General features: G+C 40.5%; 1 long non-coding RNA gene across 2 annotated transcripts; it reads left to right on the plus strand.

The window, feature by feature from the left end:
- The first annotated feature begins 55 nt into the window (after window positions 1-55).
- On the plus strand, window positions 56-24,422 carry LOC132825215 (uncharacterized). Of its 2 annotated transcripts, XR_009645764.1 has the most exons (3): window positions 56-123; window positions 20,707-20,910; window positions 23,608-24,422. It is a non-coding gene; the product is annotated as an uncharacterized LOC132825215 (long non-coding RNA). The 2 variants fall into 2 exon arrangements; XR_009645763.1 differs by having other exon boundaries at window positions 20,707-24,422.
- Window positions 24,423-27,071: the final 2,649 nt, after the last annotated feature.

The following is a 27,071-nucleotide window of genomic DNA, read 5'->3' on the forward strand; positions in this document are numbered from 1 at the left end:
ACCTGGTTTTTTTTAACCACGCCCCTCCCCCTGACATTTCGCCAAAATACCGCGAGATTGAGGCGAGCGCTCGAGCTTTTTTTTATTTCCTTTAGATTTAAGATGGCGTTCGTTGAAACGGCGGTGGGTATTTCCTGATTAAAGTTGTTTTTCTTTAGGCTTTTTGTAAAAAGTGGTTGTGGTGCTGCTTATTTTGACTGGCCTGGAATCATTAAAGAACGCTAAGCTCTGAACTGTAGAGTGACAGTTCGATTAGAGCGAACTATTTTTGCATTTTGTGTATTTCTCAATATTTTAATTTGAACCACGAAAGAAGTTAACTTGTTTTTTTTGAACAGACGGTGTATATTAATATAGAAGTGGTTGTATTTCTACTGATATGTTGCAATGGGACACTTTATTTCGCTGTTAGTTGTTTATCCCATTCCACCCGAGGAGCTACCCCAGTTTATTTCGGTGCCCTCGCCTATGATCTCGGATCCTGTAAATCAACACATTTTTTGGTTTTTCAGGTAACTTTGATAAAACTGGTAAGTAACTATTTTGTTTGGAAACCTATAGTAACTGAGACGTAGATTCTGTTATCTTATTCCACTTTCTTCCCCCAAAAAGTTTTCCTTGTATTCATGATCTGTCATTCGGCAGATGTTCATTTAAAAGAAATGATTGAAGTAACGCGATGTAGTTGTAACGTGAAAAGCTGTTGTTAAATGTGCTGCCATTGATTCGTGTAATGTTGATGTCAAATGAGCAATATTCTCCCAATGACCACAATTTACTAATGCACTGGTTTGCATGTTCTCTGGGGAAATCACAGTTGAATATTTTTAATTTCTTAATGACTGTCAGTAAATTTCTTTCCTTGTTCTTGTGTCAAATGTGCAATTGCTAGAACCTTAGTTTAGACAAGTCATAAATTGTCCAGGTACACAAAAAGCAGAACAAACTCAACCCTGCCAATTATTGTCCTATGATGATCAAGAGAAATGATAATATGATGGGAGATGTCCTCACCGTACTACCAAGCAGCACTTGCTTCACAATAACATGCTCACTGATACTCACTTTAGCTTCTGTCAGGGCCACTTAGCTCCGAACCTCAATGTTGCCTTAGTTTAGACATGAACAAATGAGCTGAATTGAGATCTGAGGGGAGTGTGACTGTCCTTGGGATTAAGGGCAAGTTTGACTGCGTGTGGCATCAGGAGCCCTAGCAAACGTGGCTTAAAGGAAGAGGTTTATGGTTGTTGGTCAATCAACTCTGTTCTGGAACATCTCTGCAGGAGTTTTTTGGAATAGATATTTTCCAACCCTGTTCAGAGCAGTTATTGCGTACACTGGAGCAGGTGGGACTTGAACTGGGCCTCCTAGCTGCAAGAGAGAGACATTACCACTGGCCACATAAGCCCTTTAAGCTACTTAGGGTAGTGTTCTGTGTCCAGCCATCTTCAGCTGCTTCATCAAGACCACCTCAGCATGGTGGCTCTGTGTTAGCACTGCTGCCTCAGCACCAGTGATCCGGGTTCGATTCCAGCCTCGGGTGCCTGTCCGTGTGGAGTTTGCATGTTCTCCCCATGTCTGCATGGGTTTCCTCCGGGTGCTCCGGTTTCCTCCCACAATCCATAGATGTGCAAGTTAGGTGAATTAGCTATGCTAAATTTCCCATAGTGTCCAGGGATGTGTAGGTTAGGTGCATTAGTTGGGGTTGGGGGGTAAATGTAGGCTAAGAGGGGAGGGCAATGGGTGTCGATGGGTTAACTCTTTGGAGGGGTTGGTGTGGACTTGTTGGGCTGAAGGGTCTGTTTCTACGTTTGTTGGGATTTCATAAGGTCAGAGTGGGGGTGTTTGATGTTCAGTATCATTCAAAACAAGTCAATTACTGAAGCAGTCCATGGTCTAATGCAGCAAGAGTTAGGCAGTATTCAAGTTCGAGCTGACAAATGCCCAGGCACATTTGCATCACACAAGTGCTTGGCAATGATCATCTCTGACCAAGGAGAATCTACTAGTCACCTCATGACATTACCATCACTGAATTTCATCACTGTCAATATCTTGGATGTTGACAAATGATTAGAAACTGAACTGGACTAGTTATATAAACATCGATGCATGGGATTGCCACCACAGCATCTTCCTTCCCAACCTACTCACCATCCTGACTTGGAAATATGTCATTTTTCCTTTAGTGGCACAATGGCTCAGTGGTTAGCACTGCTGCCTCACAGTGCTGGGACCGATGTTCGATTCCACCCTCTGGCTCGTCTGTGTGGAGTTTGCACATTCTCCCTGTGTCTGTGGGTTTGCTCCAGTTTTCTCCTGCAATCCAAAGATGTGCAGGTGAGGTGAATTGGTCATAGTGTTAGATGCATTAGTCAGGTGTAACTATGGAGAATGGGTCTGGGTGGGTTACACTTTGAAGGGTCAGTGTGATTCGTTGGGCTGAAGGGCCTTTTTTCCATACTGCAGGGAATTTAATCTAAAAAGACTTAAACCCAGTCTATGTGGCGCAATTGATCAGCGTGTTCACCTGTTAACTGAAAGATGGGTGGTTCAAAGCCACCTAGGGATGGAGTGCTCACTGTCTTCGCTCTCTAACCACTTTGTTTTGGCCGGCACGGCGGCTCGGTGGTTAGCGCTGCTGCCTCACAGCACAGGGACCCGGGTGCAATTCCAGCCTCTGGCAACTGTCTGTGTGGAAGTTGCACATTTCTCCCTGTGTCTGTGTGGGTTTCCTCTGGGTGCTCCGGTTTCCTCCCGCAGTCAAAATGTGTGCAAGTTAGGAGAATTGGCCATGCTAAATTGCTCATAGTGTGAGGTGCATTAGTCAGGGGTGAATATGGGGAATGGGTCTGGGTGAGTCACTCTTCGAAGGGTCCGTGTGGACTTGTTGGGCTGAAGGGCCTGTTTCCATACTCTAGGTAATCTAATCAATGTTGCTGGGTCAATATTCTGAAACACCCTTGCTAATGGCATTGTCTGTCTCACTACACCAAATGATCTGCAGCAGTTCAAGAATACAGCTCTCTACCGCCTTCTGAAGAGAATATAGGGAAAGGCAATATATACTGGATCAGCCAGTGATACCTGCATTCCATGAATGAATTAAAACAATGTTCATTACTGATGCAATCTAAGTTGGGAAGGACTAATATTTCCAATTATGCTTTTGGTGTTTTTCCACAGCTCTGGGTCTTCATTGCTTTCGTAAGTGATATTGAAAACACAAGTACTATAAAAGTTGAAGATATTTTCATTGTACAGCAAACTTTGTTTTAACTGGCACCTGATAAACTAGCAAAAATTATAAACCTAAAATATGCAAAGTTTACTGTATTATTCTGTCCAATTATGAGTATCTTAATTTATTTACCTCAGCGTAAATATAATTGTTCAATTGAATGGTCACATGAAATATTAACAGTTGATCAATTTTGAGTTGGATTTCTTGGTATTTGAGGAGAAACTAAGTTGTTGAGGGTGTGAGTGAGAAGGCTTTCTGCTGTTAAGTTTTATTTATTGCAAAATTTCATTATTATTTAAGTGATTTAGGCTGCAAATAAAGTATAACAGTATGTGTATATCCCCTGCATTGCTTTTCAACAACTTAGTGTGTGTTTTTACATTATGTGGACCTCTAAGATTGCAAAGGGGTTTGACAGGGAGATGCTGAGGACTTTTTCAAAAAAAAACAGATATCATTGGACCAGTATTTATTGCTTATTGCTAATTGGTAATGACACTAAATGTCAGGGGTGATGGTTAGATTTTTCTCTTGCTGGAGACTGTAATTTGTGTGGTGTAGATGTTAATTGCTACTTATCAGCCCAAGTCTGAATGTTGTCCAGCCCTTGCCATATTTGGACACGGCCTGCGCCAGTATCTGAAGGGTTGTGAAGCTTGCTTAACATTGTTGATTGTACGCTCCCACCTCTGGGTAAATGATGGAGGGAAAGACATTTGAAGTGGCTGAAAACGCTTGCACCTACAACACTATTCTGAGGAACTTGAGGGCTCTTGTGTTGTAATAGTGGTGTCCCTACCCCTAGACCAAGAGGCCCAGGTTCGAGTCCCACATGCTCCAGAGGCATTTGATAACATTTCTAAACAGGGTGATTTTTGGAAATTGTCCAGCGCTATCTCATGGGTTACACATCAAGACAGGTTGCATTTTAAAAAAGTATCCATTTACAGTGCCTTTGGACTCTTGTGGTGCAGTGGTCATGCCAACTGCTGAGGGAAGAGCTCTAGGATCAAGTTCAACTGTGTCAAAGGTGTTTCGTAACCTCTCTGAACTGGTTGATTAGAAAATGTTTGTCTTGAGGAGCTGAGGACTCTTGTGATGGAGTGGTAGTGTCCCCTCCTTCTGAGTCAGAGGTCCTGTGATCAAGTGTCACCTGTTCCTGAGGTGTGCAATTAAATCTCAGAACATGTTGATTGGAAAATCCCTCCTGTGAGGGACTGCTGGGACTGAGACAATTGACTTCCACCAACCATACCCATCTTCCTTTGTACTTGGTATGATTCCAACCAATGGTGAATTTTTACCCCAATATCCACTGCTTCCCATTTTGTTCAGGTTTTCTGATGTCATACTTGTCCTCTTCAAGACAGATTATGACCATGATTGTGCATGTTTCTGGCAATATGTTTTAATTTTCAATGTGGCAGTCCTGATCTCTTCAAGATAACACAATTGGAGAAGTCCATTTAAGGACCTGAAATATGGTAAAGCAGTAGCATATGACAAATCCAGAATGTTTGGACAGACCTGGCCCATGTGGTCAAGAGGGTCAACGTTTCAGGCAAGAGCCCTTAATCAGGAATGACAATTCTAGTACTGAACTGAGTCAGCTGAGCTTGAGCACGGGAAAAAGTGAGGATAAGAGTAAGAGCCCTTCATCAGGAATGGTAGAAGGGCTTATGCCCGAAATGTCAATTTTCCTGCTCCTTGGATGCTGCCTGACCTGCTGTGCTTTTCCAGCACCACAATCTCGACTCTGGTCTCTGGCATCTTCAGTACTCACCTTTTCCTAATAAATATGCCACAGCCTGCTTGCATGGAGTCAGAATTGCACAGCACAGAAGCAGACCCTTTGGTACAACTCGTCTATGCTGACTAGATACCCTATATTAATCTAGTCCCATTTGCCAGCACTTGGCCTGTACCCTTCTTAAACCATCCTATTCATGTATCCACCCAGATGCCTTTTAAATATTGTAATTGTACCAACCTACACCATTCTCTCTGGCACCTCATTTCATACACACACCACCCTCTTCGTGAAAATGTTGCCCTTGAACATCCTTTTGGATGTTTCTCCTCTCGCCTTAAACCTTTACCCAACCAAATTATCATCCAGTGCCGTCTTGAGTGTTTCAATCAAACCTGCCTTGACCATGCTTCCAGACAGTGCAATCAATATCCTAACTTCTTGCTGTATGATGAAATATTTTTCTCACATCGCTCTTCTTTTGCACATCACACTAAATCCCCTGCCTCCATGTGTAACTCCCTTTTGGTCTCTTCATGGGCTACTCCTTTTTATTATGATTCATTATTTATATGTCTATGCCTATTAGGAGACTTTGTTAGTTTTTAATTTTATTTTCCTCCACCTTTTCACCTCCACTGAACTTTTGACATTCCTCTTTGTTCTCGATTGTATTCTATGCCTTACACTGTCATAAGTACACATTCTTTTTAATGTTAATTTTTCTCGTTTGTCAGCCAAGAAACTTGGGATTATTTGTCCCATTTTGAAGGAATGTACCTTTGCTGTATCTAAATCATTTTCTCTTTCAAGGTACCCCATTGTTCAGTTATTGTGTTTCATGCAAACCTCATGTTCCAATCAATCTTATTGTCTTAAAGTCACCTCTCTGCCAATTTGTTTTACTCTGGATTGTTTCATAACCTTTATTTTTCTTCCTGCATTCTGAATAGTTGATTCACTTGGCCCTCCTCATTTCCAAGGACCAGGTCTAATAATGCATCCTTTCGCTTTGGGCTGATATACGTTGCCATGGGAATCCCGTTTGAACCCGTTCTCAGGAGGTCTGCCCCTTACACGACCAATATCCCAGTTAATATTTGGGTCATTGTAACTAGAATGGGAGACTTCAATATTGGGTATTTTATTTCTGCTATTTTCCTGTAGATTTGCTCCTCCAGTCCTTTCCATGAGTTGGTGACCTGTAGGCTACACTGAGCAATGTAATTGCGCTTTTAAAAAGAAAAATTTCTTCAGTCTTGCCAAATTAACTGTCCTTGAATCTAAATGAGACTTCCTCTATTTCCAGCACTGCAATGCACTTCCTAATCAATACTGATGCTCTTCCTTCCTTTTTCTATCTTTTCTGAACAGCTTGAATCCAAGAAAATTTAACAGATGGTCTTGGTCTTCAACTCGGCCTCCGTTCTTATCATATTATATTACCACCCCCATGTGGTAATCTGCGTCTGCATTCATTAACCTTATTTTCTATACTCTGTATAGATATTGTCTATTTTGAATTGTGTTTCTCTCTCCTTTTTGTACTGATTTCACCCATTAACTTGCCATTCTCTTCTCTTGTTTAGACAAACAGGAGGCTGGAAGAACACAGCAAGCCAGACAATATCAGGAGGTGGAGAAGCCAGCGTTTTGTGTTCAGGACTGGGGATGGGTGTAAGAGGAGCTGAGATAAGAGGGGGTGGGAGGGTGGTGAGGTAGGGTTGATCAGAAGAATGGAAGGGAATGGGAGGGGCTGGGAAGGGAATCAGGGGATTGGAAGGGAGGTTATTTTGAAACTGGAGAACAGCGTTGAGTCAGTTGGACTGTAGGCTGCCCAGGTGGAAGGTAAGGTTTCCTCCAATTTGCGGTCTGATTCGTTGTGGCAGTGGAGGCGGCCAAGGATGGTCATGTTGGAAAGAGAGTGGAAAGGGATATTAAAATGGGCAGTGATTGGGAGGTCTGGTCGAGACCTTGGAGTGCGGGTTCATAGCCCCTTGAACATGGAGTCGCAGGTAGATAGGATAGTGAAGAAGGCATTTGGTATGCTTTCCTTTATTGGTCAGATTATAGAGTACAGGACATTGTTTAGGCCACTGTTGGAATATTGCATGCAGTTCTGGTCTCCTTCCTATCAGAAAGATGTGAAGCTTGAAAAGGTTCAGGAAAGATTTACAAGGATGTTGCCAAGGTTGGAGGATTTGAGCTATAGGGAGAGACTGAACAGGCTGGGGCTGTTTTCTCTGAAGAGTTGGAAGCTGAGAGGTGACCTTACTAAGGTTTATAAAATCATGAGGGGCATGGATAGGATAAATAGACAAAATCTCTTCCCTGGGGTGGTGGAGTCCAGAACTGGAAGGCATAGGTGAGAGGGGCAAGATATAAAAGAGATCTAAGGGGCAACATTTTCATGCAGAGGGTGGTACATGTATGGAACAAGCTGCCAGAGGAAATAGTGGAGGTTAGTACTACTGCAATGTTTAAAAGGCATCTGGATGAGTATATGAGTAGGAAGGGTTCAGAGGGATATGGACTGGATGCTGGCAGGTGGGACTAGATTGGATTGGGATATCTGGTCAGCTTTGCCGAGTTGAACTGAAGGGTCTGCTTCCATGCTGTACATCTGACTCTAAATGTTTGTTGAAACGTGCCCTGAGTTTACATTTGGTCTCCCTGATGTAGAGACGACGACATCGGGAGCACCGGATACCGTAAACTAGGTTGGATGAGAGGCAGGCAAACCTCTGTCTCACCTGGAAGGACTGTTTGGGGCCCTGGATGGAAGTGAGGAGGGTTGGTGTGCCATCAGGTTTTGCATCTTTTACTGTTTCAAGGGAAGGTACCTGCGGGTTCGGGACGGGTTGGTGGGCAGAGTGGCATGAACCAAGGTTTGATAAAGGGAACGGTTCTTGTGGAAGGAGGGGAGGGTGTTCTTTGTGGTGGGGTCTAATTGGAGTTGGTGGAAGTATTTTAAGGATGAGACATTAGATGTGAACACTGGTGGGTTGGTAGGTGAGGACAAGGGGGATCCTTCTTTATTGTGTTTAAAGGGGGCTGGTGGAGAGCAGGGAATGGAGGAGGTGCAGTGAAGGGCTGTCTGGATGATGTGGGGAAAAGCACATTCATCAAAATAGATGGATATCTGGGATGCTTGGGAGTGGAATGTCTCCTCGTCTGAGCAGATGTGGAGGAGGAATTGGGACAACAGGATGGAGTTCTTGCAGGATAATGGGTGGAAGGAGGTGTCGTCGAGATGGTTATGGGAATCTTTGGGTTTATAGTAAACATAGTCAACCAGACAAGCCCTCCAATGCACCACCTCCATTCCCTGCTCGACTGCTGTAAACTGCATTCTCCCAATGCAATAAAGACAGGATCCCTCTTGTTCTCATCCACCACCCCACCAGTGTCCACATCAAATATATCATCCTTAAACACGACCGATTCCAATTTGGCCCCACCACCAAGAGCATCATTCCCCATCCCTCTGTGCCTTCTGTAAAGAGCTTTCCCTATGTCTTGGTTCACACCCCCTCTGAACCTGCAGATATCTTGCCCTGGAACCTTAAAAAATGCAAAACCTCTTGGCGCACCTCACCTCCATCCAGGGCCCCAAACAGTCCTTCCAGGTGAGAGCGGTTCACCTGCCTCTCCTCCAACCTACTTTACTGTATCCAGTGTTCCCGATGTGATCTTCCCTATATCAGGGAGACCAAATGTAAATTCAGGGTACATTTCACCAAAAGTTTTAGCTGGGCCCACATGGGTTGACCTGACCTCCCAGTCACTGCCCATTTTAATTCCCCTTACGACTCCCTTTCTGGCATGATCCTTGGCTGCCTCCATTGCCACAGCGAATCAGACCACAAATTGGTGGAACTACACCTCATTTTCTGCCTGGGCAGCCTACAGCCCCAAGGACTCAACATTTAGTTTTTCAATTTCAAATAATCTCCCTTCCCAGCTCCTCCCCTCCCTTCCATTCGTCTGATCAACCCTTCCTTCCAGCTACCCACTGGATTCATTGGTCCCATCGACCAACCAGGTCGTAACTTATGGTGTTCGCCTATCCCTACCTCGTCACCCTTAGTCATGAAATGTTGAGTTCTCCACCTCCTGATGCTGCCTGGCTTGCTGTCTTCTTCCAACCTCTTGCTCGTCTATCTTGGATTCCAATATCTGCAGGTTTTTTGTCTCGCACATAATTCTCATTGTTGTCTTCTGTACTCACAAGTACTTTGTAAACCACGTCATTCTCCACTACTATTCTCTCTTGGTTCCTGAACCTTGGCTAAGTTAGTTTAAAGTCCTCCCAACAGCACTAGCAAAATGTCCTGCAAGGAACTCAGTCCCAACTCTGCTCAGGTGCAAGCTATACACCTTTACAGATGGCAGCTTCCTCAGAGCCAATCTCTTGAATCTAAAGGCCTCCTTTCTGTCCACTGATTCATCTGCCTAATCATCCTATGTCTGTACTTAATTGCATGTGGCACTGGGAGTAATCTGGAGATTACTGCATTTGTGGTTGTTCTCGCTAATCTTCTGCTTAACTCCCTAAATCCTGATTGCCAGACCATATTTCCCGTCCTGGTCTAAGTCACTGGTACCAACATGAACTATGACTCTGGCTTCCCTTCCCCATAACAATGTCCTGTAGCTGTTATGACACTCTTGACTCTGGCATCAGGGAGGTAATATATCATCTTGGGTTCATTGACAGCCCCAGAAATACAATACCTGTTTGTTTCCCTAACTAATGAATTCTCTATCACTATTGCTCCTTCTTTCTTTTCTTCCCCTGGTGCACATTCAGGCTGCTTGCACTACAGTCTGAAACTTGAACTTTTTTTTAAAAAAAGCGCTCTTTTGTTCAGCTGAGTTCTCTTGAAATGAGCCCATTAGTGGCCCCTGGCCAACTTTTTCTGAATCATAAAGCTCAGATTTGTAAAAACTTAGCTTTCTAGGAGTGTTAATTGCTAAGTCATTTAATTGAAATCGCATTGTTTCTTGGAAAAACTGTCAATCAAGTCAACTTCACAGAATTGGAAAGTGAAAACTATTTTTCCTTCACTTGAAGTTCCCAAGTAACAACATAATACAAAGCTACATATGGTATTGATACAGTTGCTGCGTCATTTAACAGTTAATGTCATTTAGGTGAAAGTGAGGGCTGGAGATCAGAGTCAAAAACTGACAGCAGGTTCTGGTGTTCGCACATAGGTTGATAATGGAAAATTCAGAAATTGCTTTTAGGTGATTCACTGCTTCTCCACTGGGTATGCGGTTGATTCTATCAATGAAAATAAACTGCATTGATGAGAACTTTGCTCATGTTCTATTAATTCTGCTGTAAAAAATCCCTGGACAAATGACATTAACTGGTAGCATCCGAGGAGCAGGGAGATCGACGTTTCGGACAAAAGCCCTTCATCAGGATTCCTGCTCCTCGGATGATGCCTGACCTGCTGTGCTTTTCTAGCACCAATTCCCCCCCTGCTGCTACCACTACCTTGCTGATAACCTCTGCCAGCACCTCAATCTGAAGTTCCCACTCCAGGCATAGTCCACGCTGCTGCCTGATCTATGCTCATAGCAAATAGTGAGTGGTTTGTGAAATTTCAAGCTCATGTGCATCTTTTAAACAGGTCAATGCTGGAAAAAATTGTAACCCCTGCCTGGAGGTTAGTTTGAATTTGTTCTGCCTTCTGTTTGCTTTTGGAACCTTCCTGGTGTGCAGTCTCTTCTCAGTCACATCATTAGAATAGCATAGCAACAAGGGGAACTTAATTTGAAGATCTTGCGTCGGAATAAAAAGTGGAAAACCTACTGCTGAACTTGTGAAATACTTTTTCCTTTATTTGTAGTTGTAAATTTGATTTTGTACTTGCCTAATAGATGTCTGCATCTCAGAACATTGGGTCCAGTTATTCTTATGAAGGGCTCATGCCCAAAACATCGACTCTCCTGCTCCTTGGATGCTGCTTGACCTGCTGCGCTTTTCCAGCAACATATTTTCAGTCCAGTTATTCTTACCCAAATTAAGTGTTGGGCTGGAAAAATAAGTTCCACTTGAATTTAACAAATCTTATCACGAAGTACAAGGAATGTTTGTCCTAAATTGTAAACAGTTGCTATAATGAAATGTTTAATTAACTGATGTCAGGATTGAGCGAAGGTATCTGTAGACTGCCAGCTTGGGGGGGGGTGGGTGGCAGAGGGACAAGCCAATGCAACTTAGAATCACTCCTCAGAAACTACACTTGGTGACTGAAAAAATAAACTGGTCCAAATTATCATCATGACTTTCAGTTAAGTTTATGGCCGAGACTAGAGAGGTGCAATTTTTCTCCTCCTTGTATTCCATGGTCACAACATTGGAAAAAAGCTAGCTTCTTTTCAGTTATTGAGAAGACCAATTAATAGCTCATCTATGACCAATTTTAAATAAATAAAACTGCTTTTTAAAATTATGGACTTAACCTTAGGATATTTTGGCTAGCCGTCAACTTAATTGAGTTTCACAGAGGGTTTCTCTCCATGAGGCCTTGTGTGATTTCTTGCCATTTAGTCCCAAACACTTCTTATTAAGTAGCCACCATGTCCCTATGGTTCCTGTCTTGTCTGATACTAGTCTGCTTCAACCATCTCATCATTGCTGGAAAAACTTGACATTCACCAGATGTACTGGAATACACTAGTATCCCTGGCGATGCAGCCAAATGCCTGGCCAAGCATTAACATCTTAGAGTTTCCCTTCACCATCAAAGTAATGACACAGCAGAACACAAAATACTGCTGCATAGCATACACAGGTCCAGCTTCTTTCCCCAGTTGCTGCCTGTCCACCAGGTCACACAACTTATGTATCCTTCGTCACATCTTAGCTTCCATCTTCCCAAAATCACTGCTACTCTGCCCCAAATCCTCACCGTAAGCCAGCACATTATCATTGCCCAATGAAGGGTATCATAGACAGGTAAACATTTGAACACTTCCAATAATGAGCTTTTATTTGCGGTGATCAAAATTGAACATAAGCAAAAATAGAGGCTGTAATTTGCCCTGAATGCAAATGTAAAACTATGCCTTCCCTGAGTGATTGCAGGCCCTTTTGACTTACATAGGGCTACCACCCCTTATACTCTGAGACATGGCTATTTATATGAAAATGCATGTAGTGAATTTGCCACACAACTGGCTCATGCTGTATGTGTGAGATTCACCAATCATTGTGCCACGAAACAAGATACCCACCCCTGCACTGTCACTAATGACAAGCAGCTTGTGCTAAATTGCATGTCAGTATAGCAGCACCGTGAGGCTTTAGCTCTCAGTGAAGACCCATTGTGCTCAAAGGCATTTCAAGTCTGGTTTTTTCATGACAGGTGATTGAGCCTGCATGCCAGTGACGCAAAATTTATTGTTAATTAAACCGTCAACAAACAGCATTCCTCTTAATTGGCAAGTTACTACTTCCTGATGAGAATCTTTCCTCAACTGTTTAGCCCTAGGAAAATGCCACAAGTTGCTTCCAACATGGAGAAATAACTCACTAACTTCTCATGCGCTTCTTCTGAACGTTTAGCCAATGTTTGGATTGTTCGTATCCCTGTAAGATTTCACCCTATTAGGTTCTTAAGTTGATGTAATAATCACTTCACTAACTTAGGCGAAAGTGAGAACTGCAGATGCTGGAGATCAGACTTGTGTGTTGCTGGAAAAGCAGCAGGTCAGGCAGCATCTGAGGAGCAGGAGAATCAACAATCTGAAATCATGAAGGGCTTGTGCCTGAAATGTCAATTCTCCTTCTCAGATGCTGCCTGACCTGCTGCGCTTTTCGTTTAACTTACTTAGTCAGTAATACAGAATTATAAATGGTTATTCTCAAAGTACAGACTTTTCAGAAAAAGAGAGAACAGGTTTGATTTCTGAAGAGAAAAGCTGGCAGTTTAGCCACTGAGTTGTTCTTGAAGGCAAAAGGATAAAGCATAGTGTATTGATGTTTGTCGCATGGACAAGTCAGTAATCCCGCAAAGTTGTCTCTGGAGTTTTGGTGAGCACATCTTACTTGAGGAAATAGAATAATATGGACTTCATGTTCATCCAATCACTCTGAAAAGAACAACAAAGTTTCCCCTGAATTTCACAAAGGATTATTTTTGACTTAACCGGGCAGCCATAAAGTCATAGAGATGTACAAAAGGGAAACAAACCCTTTTGGACCAACTTGTCCATGCTGACCAGATATCCCAACCCAATCTAGTCCCACCTGCCAACACCTGGTCCATATCCCCCCAAACCCTTCTTATTCATATTCCCATTCAGATGCCTTTTAAATGTTGAAATTGTACTAGCCTCCACCACTTCCTTTGGCAGCATATTCCATACATGTACCACCCTTTGCGTGAAAAAGTTGCCCCCTTAGGTCTCTCTTATATCTTTTCCCTCTCACTCTAAACCTATGCCCTCGAGTTCTGGACTCCCCCACCCCAGGGAAAAGACTTCATCTATTTATCCTATCCACGTCCCTCATGATTTTATAAACCCCTCAGCCTCTGACGCTCCAGGGAAAACAGTCCTAGCCTATTCAACCTCTCCCTATAGCTCAAATCCTCCAACCCTGGCAACATTCTTGTAAATCTTTTCTGAACCCTTTCAAGTTTCACAACGTCTTTCTGATAGGAAGGAGACCAGAACTGCACATAATATTCCAACAGTGGCCTAACCAATGTCCTGTACAGCTGCATAATGATCTCCCAACTCCTATACTCGATACGCTGACCAATTAAGGAAAGCGTCACCTTCACTATCCTATCTACCTGCGACTCCACTTTCAAGGAGTTATGAACCTGCACTCCAAGGTCTCTTTGTTCAGCAATGCTCCCCAGGACCTTACCATTAAGTGTATAAGTCCTGCTAAGGTTTGCTTTCCCAAAATGTAGCACCTCTCATTTATCTAAATTAAACTCCATCTGCTGCTCCTCAGCCCATCTGATCAAGATCCTGTTGTACTCTGAGGTAACGTTCTTCGCTGTCCACTACACCTCCAATTTTGGTGTCATCTGCAAACTATACCTCTTATGCTGTCATCCAAATCATTTTATATAAATGATGAAACCCTTCCAGGCAGATTTCTGGACAGCTAGCTGAAGACCAGATAAAGCAAGACACATGGTATTCAAAACCCTCCCAGAAGGAGTTTACAGCAAAGCAAGTAAATTTCAGTGTAGTGTGATTTTTAGAATGAGCTTTTTGAAAATTTCTTTAATGTTCAATGTGACCTTTTAACAGCCCCTTTTAAAGGAACAACTTATTGCCACCAAATTTGAAAGAAATAATTTTTTCCAACTGTTGAAGATTAGTGTTTGTACTTTAAAAGAAATGCAGCAATGAAATGGGAGATTTCTACTTCAGTTATCTATTTTCCAGATGCCTTGATCAATTTGTATTCATAAAATGCATCTTTTGCATTATATTTCCATGAATGGACTACATTTTGTCATTTTCATTCAAAGAGAATTGTGTAGTAAGAATCAATTAGCCCCAAGGAATAATTTGCCTTCTAAAATTAGATTTGGATCTGCATGGATGTATTATGTCCTTTCTCCACTCCCTCCCAATTCTAGAAGATCTAAATTCTGTGTTTTTCTTCTTGTTATTTGAGTTTAACTCCAACTAATCTTGAGTTATTGTATATGGTCTGCATATTTTAACAAAGTTGTGGTTTTTACATAGTGTAAGTTTCTCTTGATATTTCTTAATGACACTTCATGCTATTGCAGGGGGAAGCAACACTTTTTTTTTGCTTGATGTTGCTTTTTGTCACAATTATGAATATTTAGCAGGCAAATTGGACATTTTAACACTTGAGTGCTGCCCCAGTTTATTGTCATTGTGCTCTCCTATTATTTAAGTTTTATTGACCATTTCTGGATAGGATGTATGTCAGTTCATGCAACTTGCTGATTTTTATTTTTCTACATATGAAAATGAGCCTGCTAATTTGATTCTTCCTCCATCTTGTTTTGTGGTCTACATCCCAGAAGGCCTCACCCTCTTAACTATGACTTGGAATGCAAACCTTGTGTAGTAGATTGAGGATGCAACATCCTCAAACACTTGATGTAGTTGTACACTCTGTCCTAAGCATTCTTGTCTTTACTATTTCATCAACAGAATTGTTTTGCATTTTAAAATATCGTAAGATAAAGTTAATTTCAATGTGGAAATTGAAGGTTAAAAAGCTATGTTGTATCATGTGGGGACCTTTGTAGAATCAGATTAATGTGTTCAATTTTGTTTGAACCCTTCTCAGTGATCGAAAATAATCAATTGCTTCTAGCTCAGAATGGAAAGAATCATCAAGTCTAGTTATGGAATGTACTGCGTGTAGAATTAAGCTGTCTAATGTGTCTGGTTCTAACAATTTAACTCCATTTCATCCGAGTCAGCAATCCCACCAACTACTATAGACCTTTCGTTGTGTCAGCTGTTAATCTCTGGTACATAATTAACATTATTGCTCAGAGACGAGCTATTAATAAACTATTTGTCTTGCACTCTTTTTCAACAAGTACTTTCTACACTAAATGTCTGTTTCTCAACTGTCCAAATGAAGTTGTGTGAAGGTTACTGTGCGAAATGCTCACAGAGGAAAATACAGCAGGAATTAAAAATAATAGGGTAGGAAAGGAGGTAAATTTTATTCATGGCTAAGTAACCCAGATGGATTAAAATGTTATCAATGGCTGCACGAGGAGTTGGGTGAAAAATTCTGCTTTCCAATCAAAGGATGATAAGTAGAAAACTGTATGTAAAGTTGTGGTTTAAACATGGTGTTGTGATGAGAAGAATAGGTAGGGTAACAAATTGCTTATATTACTGAGCTTGCTATTCAGAGGCTTGATTTTAATAATTCATAGAATTAAAGTTTAAATCTCACCAAGGCAATTGTTTATACTCCTAATTCTATTGCAGATCATATTGTGGAACATTGGTGTGAAAAATTTGAAAAGTACTTCAATAATCCAAGCAAGATTTATTGGGCAGAATAATAATGAAATATGGTTTGTGGATAAAACTATGGGGAGGGAAGTTGAGGCTCGGGAAATGGGTTTACAGTATGTGGTGAGCAAAACATGGGGAAATGCAACTTGGAAAGAAGCTAACTCAGAACTAGTAAATTATCAAGCAAATTTAAAGTGATAAAATATTTCGGTACTTACCAGCAAGATGGATTAAGTTAACGATATTAGAAATGATATTCCCACATTTTGGTTACTTAAGCTAAAACCTCAGCATAAAATATAGATCTGAATGAATTGCACTATTCATTTAAGGAATAGTTAGCATGGAATCTATTATATTGGTATTTCATTTGAAAGAAAGTGTCAGAAGACTGCCTGTTCCCAGTGTTTGCAAAAGGATGTTCGAGGAGCAACATATCTGTATCTTAACTTTTGATATTAGTAAAAGTAATGGAATTCCTCAAAAGTAAAAATAGAAAAACATTGAGAAACCTAAGACTTGGCAGAGCTAGTTGGTGTAGATTTCAGAAGGCGAAGTCTTGCTTGATTGGTCTTATTGAATTCTGGAATTTCTAACAGAAACTAGATGAGTAATGTACTAGAGGTAAACAGCAAATTTTCAAAATGCCACACAATAGATCAATGAATAAAGTCAGATCATGTGTAGTTTTGGGGCAAGTATTGTAGAGGATGAGCTAGGTATCATCAGCAAACATGAGGAACCTTTGAAGAGGTGCCATCAAACTCAAAACAATGAGGCAATAGTCCATGCAAAGGATTTGAAGGGTTAGTAAAAGGACCTACTTGATAAATTTTTCTAATTGTAGGCAGCAGAACTGGTTACGACATAGCAAATATGCTGAAAAGTATCATCATAGGGAAGGGGATAAGGAACAAAAAGTGTGTCAGATGGTTAGAGTAGTGGAGTCTGAGAGTCAATAAGATAAAACCTAGAAGTAGATGGTTCTCAGAGTGAACTTTGTCTAGCTAATATAAAAATACTGAAACTTTTTTGATTTAAAGGTGGACGATGGGTGGATCTTCTAAGACTGCTGATGAAGTCCAAGGTAGTCTGTGGAGATGCACCTGGATGTAATAAACTAGCTAGACGTGATGTGGAGAGTCAGGACCAGTTGTTAAAAAAGCAATCTTATCGATTTGAGCCTAGAGAAACAAACTCGATTGGTAAAAGTATTCAGTACATTCTAGAAAATTACTTGATTTAACCCAATCAGTGCAGCTGGAGTTCACCAATCGTATTAATTCCTAAACCAGATGAATCAACCAGACTCTGTCTAGTTTTAGAGGAAGGTAATTGCTGTCATGAAGATTGATTTGTACTTAATTCTGTGGTTAGATGATTGCATTGATAAAGTTAGTAGTGCTTCATTTCTTTCTAAAATCTATTGAAAAGGTTCTGGCAAGTGCCCTTGGCTTCAAGGGTGAAAGAAATATCTGCTTTTGTTACACTAAGTGTGAAGTGATGCTGTTTGATTAAACAAAAGTCCATCTGCAACCCACAGGATTGAGTCTAGTTGCAGTTGAAATCTGCAACTGTGCAGATTATTTATATATTATAATATATAAATATATGTAGGAAGAACTTGTGAAATAAATAGACAACCTGTTCAAGAAATTGTAGTTGGCTGGCTTAGTAATAAATTTAGACAAGCAGGAGGCTAGAAGAACACAGCAAGCAAGGCACTCCAGGAGCTGGAGAAGTCAACGTTTTGGGTACAACCCTTCTTTTCGGTGTCCTGAACATGGGTTAAACCTAAAATGTTGACTTCCCCACTGAGTCCTGAAGAAGGGTTCTATCTGAAATGTTGACTTCTTCACCTCCTGATGCTGTCTGGCTGGCTGTGTTCTTCCAGCCCCCTGCTTGTCTGCCTTAGTAATAAATTTAGCCTAAAAGTGAATCGGAAAAGCAAGAATAACGTACTTTGGACATCCTGGTCAAATTTAGGTGAAATTTTCACATATTAGTTGGATCCTTAACAAATTTGTTGAAGAAACGAGCAAAAGTAATATTGTCAGCAGACTCCCAGGCAACCTTTTGAGAAGCTGAAGGCAATCCTAATAAATGACCTGTTGGCCATCACTGATTTTTCCAGATTTTTCAAAATGGCAACCAATGCTAGTGACTGGATAGATGCAGTTTTGGTGCCAGTGGGATATTTCTTTAAGAAACGTGGCCAATGTCAGAGGAAATATTTCACTGTGGTAAAGGAAGTCTTGTGAATGTTGATGACTTAGTCATTATCTGATATGATAACAAGGAAACTCTAAATTTAGAGTTGTGAGAATGTGGAACTCCTTACTGTGATTAGCTGAGGTGAATGAATTGAAGAGAGAGCTAGATATGTTTGAGAGACAATATGGATTTAGAGGGTAACCCTGACTGAGTCTATTTGGGGAAGAATGGAGAAAGCTCTGACTATAAATTCCACAAGGATTGGTTTTACTGGTCTCCTTCTGTGCTGGATATCCTGAGTATATCAGTTTAAAAATCATTTTGTAGACCACAGCAGATGATAGTAAGTATTTGTACCTGTGACTCGTTTTTTAAAAGCCCAATGCATTCATTGCAGTTGCAAGAGCAACTTAATTTGCACGGTGCCTTTAACATTATAAAACATTCTGAGGGCATTTTCGAACATTTTGATGCTGAATTGTATGATATTAGGAAGGTGACCAGTCTTTTGGGGTAGAGGCAGCTTTTAAGGAGCCTTGAAGGTGAGGGAGGTCAATACCTTGTGTAGGATCATGACCTTAATGGTGGAGTTGTTTTTTAAAAAAAAAATTCAAAATTCAACTAATGCTCTAATAGCAGACAATTGATATCCTTTTTTATGAATCAGATTTATTTTAATAATCAAGCTTGCGTGTATCTAGAAATAAATTAAAGTCAACAATTCAGTGGCAAACTACTCAAAGGCAGCCCACCAGCATAACCATCTCAAGCTGGGAATGTGTAACGAATGGTGGAAACCTGCACATTCTGAAAACATAATAAGAGTGGCTTATTTGACCTTAGGAGTCTGTCATCCCTACCCCGTACCATATTCAACGGGATTATGGCTGATCTGCCCCAGCTGTCTATTCCTATTTCATGTCAGCTTCTCAAAGTCCTCAATCCCTGATATTTTCAACATCAACCAATCCGCTCTTTTAAATACTTTGTGATCCAGCAACCACAACTCTTTGGGTAGTGATGTTCACTTGTCTCTGAATGAATGCCCCCTTGTCCATTAACAATGTTTCCTGGTTCAAGGCTCTTCCACTTGTGAAAATATCTCTTCAACCTATACCCTGTCAATTCATTACAGAATCTTCTCCGTTTCAATGAGATCATCCCTCATTTCTCTAAATTCTAAGCTGTATACCTGTTTTTGATAAGTCAATTCCTTCATCCCAGGAATTGCTGCAATTACCAACATATCTTTTCTTAAACATGAGGCCAAATCAGTGTACAAAACCCCAACTGCAGCCACCTCAACACTTTGTACGTTTGTAACAAGATTTCCGAATTTGTAAACTCAACTGCTAGCAATATCGGCCAAAATTTGATAATTTATCTTCTCTACCTACTTATTGCACCTGAATGCTAACTTTTTGTTTCATGCAAAAGAGACCCAGATCCCATTGTGGTGCTTTTTAAAAATTCTTTCCATTTAAACAATCTGCCTTTTAATTCTACCTACCCAGGTACATGACCTCACTCTTTCCTATGTGCAACTTCCAACTATCAACTTTTTGTCCACCCATTCAACCTATCTATCCCCTTTCAGATTCTTCATGTCCTCATCCCAATGTGCCGTCACATCTATTTGTATCTGCAAATTTTGATATATTACATTGTTCTCTTTCCAAGTCATTAATATGGATAATTAAGACCCTCATTCTTGGAGTACTCCATTACTTACTCGTTTCCAATCTTAAAAAGGCACACTAATCCTGACTCTGTTTTCTGTGTGTTAATCCATCCTCAATTCATGCTGATTAATTTCCCCAATATTATGAGCTTCTATGTTGTGCAATAACATTTTAGGTGGCACCTTATCTGCCTTCTGGAAGTCTAAATACATTGCATCTATTGGTCACCCTTTTTCTGCTTGTTCTATCCTCAAAGAACTTGATCAAATTTATCAAACCTAATTTCTCTTTCACAAAACCATGTTGACTCTGATTGCTTTTATTAATGTCCGAATACTTCTTGCAGTGACATAGTTGTAATGTCACTGGGCAATAATCCAAAGCTCCAGTCTAATGTTCTTGCGACAAGGATTTGAACCCCACCATGGCGGTGGGTGGAATTTAAATTCAATAAAAATCTGGAATATAAAAAAAATACTAGTCTAAACATTCTTAATTTTGGTTTAAATCCATCTGGTTCACTGATGTCCTTTTTAGAGAAGGAAATGTGTTGTCCTTGCCTGCTGTAGTCTACATGTGATTCCAGATTCTCAGCAATATAGTTGACTTTCAATTGTTGTATTGGCAATTACGGTTGCACAACGAATGCTGACTTTGTTATCTGTAATCACATGGAATAAGCTTTGGATCTTTTGAGTGTTTAAAAATTATCTGTGGGCAGTGGGAGCATGAAAGAGGGCTTAGCTTCAATGAAGTATAGAACAATAGAACTAAGGTTTCTTCAATTAATTTGTAACTATCTATTTCAGGTTGTCATCTGAAACATGGCTGAAAGAAGACTTGGAGAGTCTTGTGACCAATCAGACGAGCAAACCTGGCAACAGAAGTGTAAACTGGCGTGTAGCTGGAAGAAAGGGCTTGGTGTAGCCAGTTGTACTGATGGTTCTACTGCATCAGTTGAAGCTGTTAGACTTGAGGAATTACTGTACAGAATCTTATGTCTCGTACGGCTGGTAAATACCTGATTTTAACCACTGTATTATTTCAAAGGTTTCACAGCACTAACATTCTTGTTTTTCAGAGTCCTTTCTTATTCTATACAGGCTTGAGCAAAATAAGTGATTCAATTTTCTTTTAAACAAGTTGTGTATGTTTAAGTTCAAAAGGACAGAAAACTATGTCCATATAAAGAAAAACCTGTAGTGGATTTTTGAACTCCTTGTAGCATGATTTGCATGACCTTGTTCCATGTACAAAATTGATCCACTCTTGAAGTACAAAGCATCTGCTGGACCAGAATTATTTCATGTCACAGTAAAATAAATTAAACAGGTAACTAGGGTACTGTGAAGAATTTGCTCCCAGTTGAAGTACACATTTACATTTTATGGATATATAGCAGTGCATCATGGGAAAGAACGATATGCATTTATGATGAGGTACTTGGCAACTTGGAAAATGGTGGTGGGCATTGGAGAAATACTCAGTTCAAGGAATATTTTGGAGATTGTGAATAATGGCACCATGCAAGTATGATTAACCTGTTGAATGGAACAGAAACATCATGGAAGTCAACATGACTGACAACTAAAATGGAATTAGAGTTGAAACAGCAACAATTCAAATTGCCTTTGAATGGCTTCTTGTGTTTAGGTTAAACTGCTATTTCTTTGAGTAAGGCAGCTCTCATTTGAGCCAAAATGTGTTAATTATTTCCCATATATGGATTCAAAGAGCCCGAGTTTAACACTTAAGTTTGAATCATGATGAATTACTTGCTGGAAATTATCTGAGATGGCTACCTTGATCATGTGAAAAGGCTGAGAAAGCAACCCCATCAAATGAGTGTTTAATTTAAAAAAAAATTACTGAACAATGAAAATAAATCCTATCAGATTTTGAATTCAGTATGTCATGGAAAAGTATAACCAGTTAACTTGCTGTATCGCAGAAAACATCACCTTGCCACCTCTGTGGAAGACTCTCTTCCCTTTTTGAAACTGTTTAAACTTCTGTCTCTCATTTTCATTTTAATGAAATGTAAATGGAATTAGAGTTTCAAAAATCAAAAAACTGGAAAAGGCACAATAGGTCAGGCAGCATCTGTGGAGCAGGAGAGTTGATATTTTGGGCATTAGCCCTTCAGGAATGTGGAGGGGTAAATGGGCTGAGAGATGAATAGGGTGGATGGGGTTGGGGATGGGACAAAGGAAGGTAGGATGGTGATAGGTGGATTCAGGTAGGAGGCGATTGTGATAAATCGGTGAGGAGGGTGGAGCGGATAGGTGGGAAGCAAGATGGACAGGTCAAGTTGGAGAGTTGGATCTGGGATGAGGTGGGAGATTTGGAAACTGATGAAGTCAATGTTGTTACCTTGTGGTTGTCAGGTCCTGAGGCGGAAGACTGTAGGTGGTGAAAATGGCAGAGGATAGTGTGGTGTACTTGGAGATTTGTCAAGTGGAATGTGAGAAATAGTTGTGTTCTATCCTTGACGCGGTTGGGAGGTGGGGTTTGAGGATGGAGGTGTGGGAAGTGGAGGAGATAGGAGAGGAAATTGCAGTCCTTGAAATAGGAGGACTTCTGGAATTTCTTGGCTTGGAATTGCTTCTCCTAGGAGCAGATATGGGGATGTGGAGAAATTGGGAGTAAGGGATCACATTTTTACAGGAGATGGTGTGGAAGGGGGAGTAGTCAAGGTAGCTGTGGGAGTTGGTGGGTTTGAAATTGACATCTGTGTTGAGTCAGTTGCCTTAGACCGAGATGGAGAGATCCAAGAAGGGCAGCGTCATGACTGAGCTAGTCCATGTGAACTTGGAATCAGGGTGGAAGTTGTTGAAGTTCATGAACTGTCCAGCCTCCTCGTGGGAGCATAAAGTGGCACTGATACATTCATCAATGTAGGGGAGGAAAAGATGGGGGCAGGTATGGGTGTCTCTATGGAAGAGGGATATTCTACATATCCTCCAAAGAGGCAGGCATAGCTGGGGCTTCCTTCACCATCAAATTAATGCCACCTGCTGACTGGAGGCATAACACCTCATATCCTGCCTCGGGACCCTACAACCACACAGCATCAACACTGACTTCAACAGTTTCCAAATCTCCCCACACCCCTTTCTTCCCCCCCCAACCTCGTCCCAGATCCTACCCTCCAACTCAGCATCACCCTCTTGACCTGACCTATCTGCCCATCTTCCTTCCTGCCTATCTGCTCCACCCCCACCAACCTATCACAATCACCTCCTACCTGTATCCAGCTATCGCAGTCCCACTCCCACCACCCTATTTATCTCTCGGACACCTTTCCCCCCTGCATTCCTGAAGAAGGGCAAATGCTTGAAATCTTGACGTAACTGCTCCTCGGATGCTGCTTGACTTACTCTGCATTTTCCAGTGCCACACTTCTTGACTCTGACTCTAGAATATGCAGTCCTCGCTTCAAAAGCTCACCAACTTTATGCAGGCTTAAGAGAGGATAGAGGAGCATTGAAAAATAAACCAATGTTGTACTTTTGGAGGAGAACACTAAAAATATGTGAAGCTGAACACAGTCTGCATCATCAGTATTGGTAAAATTTGACTATTGAGCTGCACCTGGAATTAAACACATCAAATCTCATTGAATTATCAGTAATTTCGAGACACAGCAGAAATTTGCTTACATGAAGCTTGGCTGGTAAACTGAAAATTATGTTTTTGTTTGCTATCAGAGTCCTTCTCACTGATTTTTGAACAGACGGCAGAGTGTTTTTGCATGCAGTCATCAATCCCCTATCTTCAATTATAATTAAATGAAGATGAATTTCTAAATGGACGAATTTTGGATTTTTCAAATTGAAGCAATTATACTTATTGTGCTGAGTTGTAACACACTTTTTTTTTCAAATATCCGGAAGCATTGGGAGCCTGAGTTCGCTGCTGCTTTCTCCATTGCAATGCCTTGACCAGCCACTGAGGAACTCTGTCTTGGAGTGTAAATTTCTTGTGACTGTTTGTTTGAAATTTGACGTTTTTTGTATTTACCCTGAACAGTGCAAGATGAATAGCTTCAGCAGCATGTCTCTCTTCAGCAATACTTGACTTTTATACTACCAAACTATGCTGCAGTTTAAATTCAAATAAAATCTAATGATTGATCATTTTGGTGAAAATATGTTTTATATTCTATTTGATTCAAATTTGAATCTCAATGCCCAAAACCCATAGTGATTTGAACTTACCTTGGTAAACTTAAATGAACAACCCTACAGAATGCTAACATGCTGCAGAAGCTGAATGAGTCCTTGCAGTATTTCTGTTTGTAAGGATAGAATATAAATACATATGCTGAAATTGTGCTGTTAGAATATAATTGTCAGAAAAACCCCTGATACTAGCATGCTTGTTAACAAATGTTCAATTTGTAATGTGAATTGTGCAGATTGAATGTTTAATGCATAGGTATCGCATGTAAGGTCATTTAATTCATGCAATCAAATTCATTTTCCTTTGTTTTAATTTTGTTAATAAATTTTATTTACAAAAATACTTTGTCACATTTATTTATGCATGTCATTCTCATGAGATTCATTTTGTTTTGAGAGTTTTGAACTTCATGGAAGGATATCAATTTACAGTTTTTAAAATGTGTATATATAATTGGATGAAGTTGTATCGTTTGGTAATAAAATGGATAGGTGAAAAGTCACATGAATATTAATCTACAGGAATACTTAGCAAAAACAAATCCAGTTTATTGCAAGATGATAAATGGAAGTTGTAGCTTCTGTTTACCAGAGTCTGATTCAGATGCCTCTTATTCTGTTGCTGTTTAGTTTCTTTAATAGGCCTTATGCATTTTTCATTTTTGTACCCTCTACCTTGCTCCATTCTTTACCAAAGCCATCATAAATAAAATATCCTCCATAATAGTAGGTAAATGTCTTTTTCATTTTTAATTTTAATTAACTAGCTCATCATAGCTTAGTCAATAAAAGGCAAGAACTCCCATCAAAAATTGGAAGTGGGAAATTTTACTAAACTGGAGCAGAAAGGGAGGTCAATGCACCTGTCCATCAACTAGAGTAGTCTTTTAATTCAAATTCTGTGCCTTTTACTTTGGATCCATTGTATATTTTTCCTTTCTTAATTACTGAATTTCCCACTTAAGTTATGTATTTGCTATTATCTCAATAGTCACTGCAAGGTAGAATCAGTTGGCTGGTTGGCTGGTTTATGATGCAGGGTGACACCAACAGCACAGGTTCAATTCCCATACTGTCGAAACTTTTGCTATAAATTCTGTCTTACGATCTTATACTCCACAATGACCTGATGAAAGAGCAGTGCTCCGAAAGCTAGTGCTTCCAAATAAACCTGTTGGACTATAACCTGGTGTTGTGCAAATTTTAACTTCATACCAGTTGAAGTTAACCATATCCGACCTCAACCTCTTGCCTCTGCTGAGGTGTTGTGCCCTTCAGGTTAAACTCAACACCGGTCATCTCTCTTTAATGAGAGAGCAGCCCAGTGGTCCTTTGGGACAATAGTGACTTTACTGTTTACTTGGAGGGAATAAAGTTTATGTTTTTGGCTTATCTTTACATTCCAGCAAATTCATTTCCTTGTGTTTGTATTTGGTCCTTAACTGGAAATGAAATATTAGTTGTGAGGAGTAGTGGATATTTTTATTGTGCTGGGTTACGAAGAAATGCTCACGTTTATTCTGAAGTTCATGGTGTAAGGGCACTTTGTCCAAATTATTAATGCAAAATTGAAGAGAGAAAAGCTTCAATTAAAATGGTGCCTTTCTTTCTCAGCCTTTTTAAAGTTCATCGTTGAACAGACTCCAACTTAAGGTGGAATCATTGCTATGCTCACCAGCTTAGTAATCATTTCACAGTGCCAGGGGCTCTTGTGAAATGAATGCCAAGTTAGGTTTTTGGCTGTTGTGACTGAAAATAGATTTAAGGAAATGTCTCTTCTTTGCTGAAGATTCTTCAATATGAGCCAGCAGAAAACAGGTAGGGCCTTAGTTGAGTGTTTGATATGAAGAGCTCCCTGGCCAGTAGTGCAGGATTCACTCTGGTATTGAGTATCAATTAACTACTTGAATTTGCAACATTCTAACTGAAGGGGTAGGATAGAAGTAACCTCTTAATTAACCAATTCCGACATGTTATCATACATCACAGGAGCAGGTGGGATTGATCTCTCACCTAATGGTAGGGATATAAATTGACCATACATTTTCTTGGCACATCCTGAAGATAAGATATGCAAGACACAAACAAAATCACATTTATAATATAAGATCCAGACTGATAAAACCAAGTATTAATGGTTAAGATTTCATGGATTTAGAATTCCTGCCTGTTGGGCTGGGATTGTCATTTTCATTTAGAAAGATGGGTTTTCCTTAGCCAAGTATTACAAATTCTGACATTCAATGTTTGAATTTGCTTTCATTCATGAGACAGACAAACTGACCAACATCCTGGAATAATACAGATTTGTAGAGTCCCAGAATTGGATTAGACTTGTGGTAACATTTTACAGTAATATGTGTGACGTGGGCTGTAGCAAACTGAGTGGCAGAACTGTGGGACACGTGGTGAGGCTCATTGTGACATTTGGTTCGCATCAGTCCATCTTTCATAACTTAGGCAAATTTGGCAATGCTGTTTGTCTGTGGCTCATTATTGCTTGTTAAATGCCTTGTTAACATCAATACTTGCCTCATTTAATATTCATACTCTCACTGTTCCATACTCCCCAACAAGCTAAACATCGAGAAATCTCTATGGAATTCTAGAGCACCTGGCAGACTCCTTGCTCCAAATGACCTCCCTTTTGGAAATTAAGCACCAATATTTCTGAGCACACTACTTGTACGTTTGGCCCTGTGCATCCTGTGTCTACAGAAATTAGCATTTGATGTACTAATATCTGGTCTTTAATGTTGTATCACACGTTGCACAGGTAACTATCACTGTAATGCTGTAGTGAGGATACGAATCCACCTCATGGACAGGTTGTGCCTCCAGGCGGCTTGTCCACTTCTTAGTGCTCACTTGCTCTAAATTTACTTGGATTATCACAGAATCCATGCCCTTTATTGCCTTTCCTATTTTGTGCTTTGCCCCCATGGCAAGGTTCAGATCCAAGGCTCAAATTGCTGATGTTTTGCCTCGCT

Source organism: Hemiscyllium ocellatum, chromosome 20 (assembly GCF_020745735.1).
Source record: "Hemiscyllium ocellatum isolate sHemOce1 chromosome 20, sHemOce1.pat.X.cur, whole genome shotgun sequence".
NCBI lineage: Eukaryota > Metazoa > Chordata > Chondrichthyes > Orectolobiformes > Hemiscylliidae > Hemiscyllium > Hemiscyllium ocellatum.